General features: G+C 44.0%; 1 protein-coding gene across 1 annotated transcript in view; it reads right to left on the reverse strand.

The window, feature by feature from the left end:
* mdfi (MyoD family inhibitor) overlaps nt 1-9151 on the reverse strand; it is a gene marked incomplete at its 3' end in the record, with an annotated part of 55048 nt that extends 45897 nt beyond the window's left edge. Inside the window, exon 1 of the mRNA XM_079582228.1 lies at nt 8967-9151. The remainder of the gene's footprint in view (nt 1-8966) is intronic.
* Between the last annotated feature and the right edge of the window lie 318 nt (nt 9152-9469).

Raw genomic sequence — 9469 nt, forward strand, 5'->3', positions numbered from 1 at the left:
GATCTCCAGACGCCAACAGATTTGACCGCCACATTTTCTTACGTTGAACTGCGCGATCAATGTCCGAACGATCGAATGCTCTACGTAAGAAAGCAGAAACCAGAGCGATCCAGGAGTCAATACTGTGTGTCACGGAGGTGCCTTCGACAAACACACGGGAGCGGCGCTTCTTCATGCCTCGGCGAGCGTCTTTCAACAGCCAGTGCTGCTCTGGAGAACGCACCGACAGAGAGGAGCACATGGACGCTGCTGTTTTCACGGGGAACTGGCGTCGGTGTGGACCGTGTAAACAACATAAAAATAAGACACATTTCTGACACAGCCTCTCCAGCCGGTCATATTACGGTACTCTCTCTTCCCTCTGTCCTTTAGCTTCTACAGTCATGACCCTCGTACGGCAGAAGAGAGTAGGCCTTTTCTTTTTCTCTTGGCTACCATCACCAGATCACAATGTAATGCACACCAGGGGCTTTCAAACATTTTTTTGAACGCCCTAAGCTACTTTTACAAAATGGAAATAGAAATTGTGCCTCATCGAGTGAATTTAAAAATGTTGAAAGTCTTTGTTTACTTGGAGAGTTATTGGAGAGCTGCTGGGATCTCCAAAGCCACTGGTTGAAGAGATAAGTACACCTTTGTACGACCATTAAGAAGTAACTTAAAGATGGGGTGTTATGCTTTTTTCAATCACATAGCACCAGTCTATAGCACACTACAATGATGAACCTTCTGTTGGTCTGTAAATGCAGTAAATTAAAATAACTGCCTTGTATAAAATTGCTCTCTCAAAATGGCTGTAGCGAATGTCTTGAAATAGGCCTCTGTCTCTTTAAGAACCGCTGAGCCTTTCCGACACGCCCCCTCCACACGCTGTCTGTGGCATCAGTGGGGAGGGGGTTCTGCTGAGGAGCAGTGGTCGGTTACTCGGCTGGTGACGAAAGCTCGGAGGCGTCTCCAGGAGGTGGGGGCGTTCCTAGGAGGACTCAGGCAAACCTATCCCTAAAATGGCCGCCATCAGAGTTTTTACAGATTACTCAAAAATACATGAATGTGCCAAGGCAACACTTCAGGCATGTTTTTGATGAGGGAATGACATAATAACATGATGTAAAGCTTGAAAAAGTCGATTTTGCATAAAACCCCCTCTTTAAATTAGTAACTTCTTCTGTGAGTCCAGACACCAGTTATGTTGTAGGGGAGACACTGCAGGCAAAACACTTTTTTTTTTACATTTCAGGTTTCGGTTTCTTAACATATCAACTTTTAATTGCAAAGGTGCACCATGCAACTTTTTATGTAACAAAAAAGTTGATATTACTATCTTAAACTCGGCCCGGGACAGATCAATAGGCTGACAGTGATCAGGTCAATAGGACTTAGAACTACAAAGACTTAGAACTGCAAAGAAGTTTACCTACAGGTTGGAGTAGACATTAAGGCGAGACACGGCAGGTGAAAGTATTGATTTTTCACGCAGTGGTCGAAGTGGAGATTTTTATCTATTTTCCTCCCTTTACGTCTTAGTTTTCATGTCAGATATAAAAATGACAAAACTCACCCGCATGATGTTTATTTTATGATGTTTTGTCTGCGAGGTGGGGGCAACCCGGAAGTAGCTGCTGCGCCGCGTAGAAAGGCCGTCTTTCAAGCGGGTTTTCATTCATAAATATTGACAGATTTTACATCCACGTGTCCTGCGAAGGGTCCCCGTGACGACGCTTTCACCCAAATATGGTATTTTTCCTCCTACGAGACGCTGGTGCGAAAAAGTCGGAGAACGGGCCGCGCATGCGCAGTCGCTACAAAACTTCAGGGCTGGTTTTCTCTGAATGAGAGAAGCCGCACTCGGGCAGAGCCTGAGCCCTTATAGAAGCTCCCACAGATTCCAAACTTTCCAGTCTGAGACCTAACAATATTTTGAAGGTTTTATCAGAGGGATTTTTTAATATCTAATTCCTAGCCTGATTTATTCAGCTTTGAAACAAAAAAAACAGGCGAAATTTGAGTTTTTACAGATTTTTTCACGGATGATCAGTTTATTGAAAAACTAAACAAAATATCCACACACAAAAAATCTTAGTTACTAATATGTCAATAAAATAAAACCATAAAATTGAATCTGGCTAAATTCATTATTTAGATTTCGTTGCCCAAAATATAGGCAATTTTGGCCATTTTAATGCTCAAAATGCCTTATTTTTATGTGAAAACATAAAATGACAGAAAAAATGCAATACATTTTTTTCTCATATTTATATCTGTAATGTTCAGCAAAAGTTTCAAATTGAGATCTCTACATTTATTTATTTTTTCCCTATTCACCTGCAGTGTCTCGCCTTAATAGACATTAGCCAAGCTAAACGCCTCCCAGTGGTCTATACATCTGGTCTGCGGGCTGAGCATAAACTTTAGTGTCGCTGACGAAGCTTTTTGGATGAAGAGGCAAAACGTTCTACACTTCAACTCAGAGAACAAAAGACGACTCAAGGACCTTCATTAAAGATGGACAACTCCTGTACGACTGAGAGCCTACACAGACTTGATGTTAATACATATTTGACCTTTGATCCAGCCGCTGTATGGGTGGCTAGCTTGGCGCATTCTCTTTCTGCTTCACGATCAATTTTATTTCAGTTTTTTAGGGTTTCTGGTAGGTTTTCAGAATGGAATGCATCCGTAGCCATGGATACGGTTCAATCAGCAGTGAAAACCTAAAAATCGGGAGCATCCTACAGGCCATCAGGATAGAAGGCAAAGGTGCTATGCTAACCACCCAAGCATCTGCTGGGTCAGTGAAAGGTCAAACACATAGACTCTGTAGAGTGTGTGAGTCAAGAGAGGTTGAAAGTGAAACTCATTTCTTGATCTTAGAAATGTATAACTGTAATTGGTGAATTGTTTGTTCAAAAGCCTGAAAAGTTCTGGATCAGTGTTGGAAACTTTTTTTTTTGTAAAGCCTGGATGAGGAGGCAGACTTGTTTATTTGAATAAGTCCATGTATAGATCGTATATTGTGTCTACTGTCTGGCAACTGGTCCTTTGTTGTTGTTGTTATATTAATATCAACTTTTTTTTTTTACATAAAAAGTTGCAAAGTGCACCTTTAAAATATACGTACATGTTTATTTAAAAAAAAAAAGCCTGTAATTGACTGTCAAGTTGGTGTAACTTCTGTCAAATGCAGTACTTCTACAATGTATACAATTTATTAATATTAGTATCTAAAACATCATAGCCTTTTTGAAGAGGACTGGATTGTGTCGGTATCGGCCAATATAAAGTCTTAAAAAATGGTATTGTTTGGCAATGATCTGAAATTATAAAGCACAAGGGGTTTCCTTTCCTACTTCCTAAGTCCTATATGCGCTGGCTTTTTACCAACTCGTGGACTCCTTATATCCATACAGGCCGGTCCATAACTGCAGGCCTCGGTGAACTTAGGCCCGATGTGAGGAGTGGGTGAGGGGCCGCTCAAAGCAGGGCCTTGTTGCCCTCTCTCCCCTCCTGCCTCCACCCCCAAACCTCCGCCCAGCCAGGCCGACTGCGCTCTCATTTCTTATTTACAATGATTTCAACTTTGCTGACCATTTTCTACAGAAAGCAGCGTTTGAATGAGTCACTTGAACTTGCTTTGGAGTAACATATTTGACCCGTGTACTGTGCATGAAGCGAATGATGCTTTGACCCGAGCATTGTGCTTGGGCGAGGTGTCGCGGACGTGTCGAGGCACACGCCGTCGGGTTAATCACTGTAAAACTCCTCTCGCAAATATTATCATTAACTGGTGGAGGTGAACCGCACTGGAGCAGCAGCCTGTTGAGACCAGACCTCAGCTTCAGTACACGCCATAAAAGAGCACCCTTTGAAATCTTATCACGCTATAGCTTATTAAAACTCTGCCATATTTTGTTATTATCTACAGTTAATTAAATATTAAAGCCATATTTCAGCTAAGGGTGAAGTAGCGTATTACATATTAGACTGACGTGTCCTTGGTCATTTTGTTTTTCAGTTTTATGTCATAGCAGGACATGCTTTAAATAAGCATACACACATTACATACTGTTGAGGAGGAATATTTGTCTGCGTAGGTTTCCTCTGGGTACTCCGGTTTCCCCTTACCACTAAAACATGTACAATAGGCTAGGATGATTGAGAGTGTGTGGCGTGTTTACATGCATGAGTCCCATGTATGTTCATTAACATGCACTGTCCCGACCAAAAAAACTAAGAAAATGGCGTGAAAGCAATCGACCTATCCTGAAGAGATACCGTAAATTCTCTAATACTGGCGTGTATTCCATTAGCGGCCGGGTCTCTAACAGAGGCCGGGTTCGCGGCTGGCGGAGGCAAATTAAAGCCGGTCTCTAAAACAGGCCAGGGCTTTTATTAGAAACTATAGCGGTAGAAATATTCCCCAAGTTAGGAATTTGTCTCATACTCGTGTAAAAGAAAACTCACGTGCAGGAAGTAAACAGACGGGAACCCGGGCCGAGGGGGACGCTGCGGAGGAGCTGATCCAAGTGTAACTTTGACACAGATTTAGCCACTTTTAATAATAACGTCACCATCGTGTCTTCAAAGCACGTCCAGCTGCTCCGTGTGCAGGTCAGTCCCACGCCTCAAAATAACTCCTCCCATCAGCGCGAGCGTCTCGTCTTCTCTCGGGTCAGTCTCATGATCGATCACAAACACAAACGCTACGTCTAAACTCGCCTTTACACAAGATAACAACAAATAATCCAGTCCGCGGTAAAAACGAAACAGAAACCTGCAGTGACATTGATGTCAATGCTCCGATTACAGCATCGAAACACTTCCTGTTGTCCCGACAAAATAAAAGGTGTCAATGTTCCAGCCAATGGGAGAGTGTTTGAAATGTTAATTAATAAATGAACCTAATATTTTAGGTGCAAATGGACACAAATCTCATTTTTCTTCATTTTCCTGGTCGTCCGTTTTGCTCAAATAGAAATAAAGGCCTGTCTCTAATTGTGGCTTGGTTCCAATAAAGGCCTGGTCCTAGATGCCCTTGAGTAAATAAAGGCCCGGGCCTATATTAGAGCATTTACGGTAAGTACTGAAAAATGTACCTTTTTGGCCTTTGAACACACCTGGAGTCGTATGTCATGTGCAGAGCAAGTAACATGTGCAAAAGTGGATCAGCAGAAGAGTCATTTATCATTCACTCATGCAGATCGATTTCTAGATCTAGATTTGGTCATTTCTTTATCGATTAAGTTCTTGATTCTGTTGCCTAATGGGTTGAACCCGAAAGCGTCTCTCAAAGTCTGTCACCAGAACCCTCCTGCTCAGAAACTGGGGTCCATGAATTAGTTAGCATTGAGCTGAGATGTTGGCTGAGTCAACCTTCTCACAGCAGCAGGCGCTCCAAGCAGCATAGACGCTATCAAAGATCCAACACATTTATTCATTTTGAAAGGAGACATTTTATCAAATTGAATGTTTAGTGTCAGCGTATACCGTATAGCTTCTATCCTCTTCAGAAACCACATGACTATTTCTCCCAGCTCGCAGCATCATCATATTAAGGTTGAGACTTGCCTTAAAAGTCAAACAAAGCCACGATTTTGCGGCGGGTTGCCATGACAGCGGGCAGCGCACTTCCCCAAAACGCTTAACCACACCTCGCGGGACCTGCCCCGTGATCTCCCATTACTTCTTCAAACGCCGCAACACCGATGGCTCGAGCAACGCACCAGAACCATGACCGATCGCAGCCCGAGTGTAGAGAGAGTGGAGCAGAAGTGGAGGCAATTTGAGCGCTGATATGAAAGTAATGCGTAGAAAGAGGCAGTCTGGACAGTAATCATTCAAAAGCTGAACACGCAAATTTCCTGGTCCGTCGTGTTTGGACTTTTTTGGTTTCGTCTTCACACAACATCCTGAACCGCGTCCACCGCCCGAGGGCCGCTGCTGCCGCCGCCGCCGCTGCCGCTGGCCCGACCCCAGACGCGGTGAGTCACTCTGGGCCAGACAAAAGAAACACTTCCTTCATTTGTGTCAAGTCTGGGAGCCCTTGGGAGGATGAGTCATCCCAATGTGGCAACGCGGTGTTAGTATCCCGCAGCCAGTTCACGCTCAAGTACGGACAAGACGGCCCGCGCTGACTCACGTGTATATTTTCGGGACGTGGCTTTTGATCGGGGCGAGTAAAACCGGGGCACCGACCGGGACGACGGCGATCTGCTCGGACCGGAGTTGCGATTTTTCCCTCCCCCCCCCAAGTCATCAAAGTTTACAGAAAAATGAAAAAGCATAAAAATTCACCCACAGCACCGTCTTCCTTTTCTTTGCCAGTCAGTGGTGTTTAGCAGTAAATCTGCACGGCGCCCCCTGTTGTTCTGGACAGGGGCGTCGGACTGGGGGGGGTAAAGGGTACTGTGTACCCAGGGCCCAGAGCAGGGTGGGGGCCCTAAAAAGTGCTGCAAAAAGCGTTTTGTACTTTCCAAGTTTCCTCATAATTGATACTATTAGAATTGAACACAACCGGGCTGAAATACAATGGTTGCTAGACAGAATTTTGCACAAACAATAATGATGGATGAATTTAAAAATGTGCCAAATGGTTCAGCCGGCTTCAAATATGGTGCGAGACTAAATGAGGCTGAAGCCCTTGAGCTTTTATGTTCATGAGACAACATATACTACTTTAAAGTCACACATTTGTTATTCACAGCACACATATCCTCTGTCCCTGGTCCTGTTTAATGTGGTATGCCAATAATCATTTTGCATGCAGAATATTCCACCACCTATTTAAATATCTATATCACTACCGGGATTGAAGGTTATTCAATTTCTGTAACTGAAGCCAATCCAGATGAAATTTCAAGTCAAACATCGAGTACACAGCAAACAAAAACAAAAGTATCCAGGACTAATCTAGATTTTTAGGTCGCTGTATATAATAAAGTTATAATAGAAAATAAATCAACTGCACTGTCAAACCACTGTTATGTGGTTAAAGAACAAGAAATATGAGGGGGGTCCAAAAAGATAGTTTGTACTTAGGGCCCAGAATTTGGTGCTACGCCCCTGGTTCTGGAGTGTATTACAGTGGAGTAGAAAGTACATGTATCTTTCAAATGTGGTGGAGTAAAAGCAGGAAGTTCCCGTTAGGAGCACACGCCAATTTCCATCCGAGTGCCTTCTGTCTCCGTGCCAGTTGTGTTGCAAATGCAATGCTGCAGGCGCAAGTTCTTTGTTGGGTGTTTGGCTCAAAAAACAAAGATGGCGGATTCAGCAGCAGCCTTAAAGCGATAGTCGGTAGGATGAAATGTTTTACAAATTCAATAGACAGTGTTGAATTTGGATCGTCGACGCCAATAGTTGGGGATTTTGCAATAATCGGGTATCGGACGATCTGACACCGATGAATGGTAAATGGCTTTTCCACCTACATTAGGCACTCAAAGCGCTTCACAGCAAGGATCCAGTCACCCATTCGTACTCTGATTCATTCACCAATGTGCGCGGGTACTGGAGGCAAGGCGGGTGAAGTGTCACAACAACAATGAGCACCTTCAATAGGCGGGATTCGAACCCCCGACCTTCCGATCACGAGACGACCCGCTCTACCATCTGCATTAGAAAAATAAGACTTTTTATTTTACTAAATGCCCTTCCTTTGGGGAGTGGCTTTCATGTCTAATCAGGATGTGGTGTGATTTTTTTTCCTACTTGTACATCTTTAATTTTAGAATCTTGCAGACTATCACTTAAACCATTTGACCAGTTGTTCCCAAAGTGAGGACCGGGGCCCTTCAGAGGTACTGCGAAACAAGTGCACAAGTACTACCTGACTGGAGGCAGACTGAGGGATGTATGGCTTCCAGTTAGCGCCATCGTGGAACCCTACAGCCACAACCATTCACTCCACCACCTGACGGAGATTCCTATTTAGATTCCTTAGGCCCTAAACACAGTACTCACGTTATATAAAAAAAAAAATACTGCAAGTCTCAAGCTCGGCTGGAGCACGATTCTTGATTCCTAACTTTCAAAAAGCAAGAGGTCGACCGATATGGGGGTTTGTCTAAGGCCAATTCTGATTATTTTGGATTGGTATTGACCGATGCCAAATATGCACAGCCGATATTTATTGATCGATATTTTTTTCCAAATGTCTGGTGTGTCTATAATGTCTATAATCCTGGAAATACACAAATAGGCTACTTAGTCACTACAGCAGTGGTCGAATTTATTTCACTGCTTGAGGTGATTCTCTCCCAGCTTTGATTAGTTGCCGTTAGCATTAGCATAATGTTGCTAGCTTGCGGCATCTTGCACGGCGATCCAAAATACAATTGCAGAGAAGAAGAAGAACTTTATGAGTTAGGGGTTCAAACTAACTCAGTGATTCATCTCTCAGCGTGTCCATATTGACCGAAGTTTAGTTGGTGAAACTTGTTTAACAAAGTTGTAGCAAACCAATTTACGTCGCAGTGTTTCTCTGTTCCTATGAGGCCTAGGGGATTTGTGAGAGAACTCGTTTTAAAGCCCTCCATTCTCTCTTTCCAGTGCGAACAACAGGAAGCCTCTATCACTCTCGGGTTCCCAAATATCGGTCGGCCTCTACCAACCGCACTCTTCTTCATAGAGATGACGACAAACCAATTCCATTCCACTACAAGCCGATTTCTAACTTACAAAGCCCAAGATATTTCCGTTCACTTTGAGAGAACTCTATACAGTGGTGAAGGTTCTTGGGTCATCTTCTGTACTAGGTAAAGTGTTGAACGTTTCGCCTCTTCATCCAAAAGGCTTTTTCAGCAACACTAAAGTTTCAGCTCAGACCATAGACCAAAGGGAGGAGTTTATCTTTGCCTATATAGAAACGTTCAACACTTCGAGTACAGAAGATGACTCAAAACCCTTTATTGAAGATGGACAACTCCTGTACGACTGAGAGCCTACACAGACATCTCTACGGTGATCCTTACCTTCACCCGGACCCGCCCGGAGGTCCGTAAATCCGTTTGGCGCGCCCGGAGTCGTGCGATGGTTCGTCGGAGAGGCGTCTGTGGTCGAAGTAGTCGTAGTAGTAGTAGCAGTACTCGTAGTGTTTGGAGCGTTGGAAGTAGTTGCGGTGGTTGCGGTAGACGTAGCCGTCGTCGCGGAGGTCCCCCCATGGTCCGGAGGTTCTGGGGAGGTGGAAGCCGCTCCCCGCTCCTCGTCCATGGGCTCTGGGGAGGAGGAGCTGGACGGGCCGAGGATGGAGCCTGGGAAGTGAGAATAAATGTGAAGATGAAATCAGCTAATATCTGACTCCCCACCTGAACCGAGCACATTTTCTATAACCCAGATCTAAAAGCTTCTTGAAAAAAGTGTCAAAATAGTGACGATAAGAAGGATGAGAACGCGACAAAAAAAAGTGACAAAAGACTGACAAAAACGTGCGACAAAAAAAGCAACAATAAAAGCAACAATAACCCAAAGAAAAAGC

Source organism: Gobius niger, assembly GCF_951799975.1.
Source record: "Gobius niger genome assembly, chromosome: 24".
Lineage (NCBI taxonomy): Eukaryota > Metazoa > Chordata > Actinopteri > Gobiiformes > Gobiidae > Gobius > Gobius niger.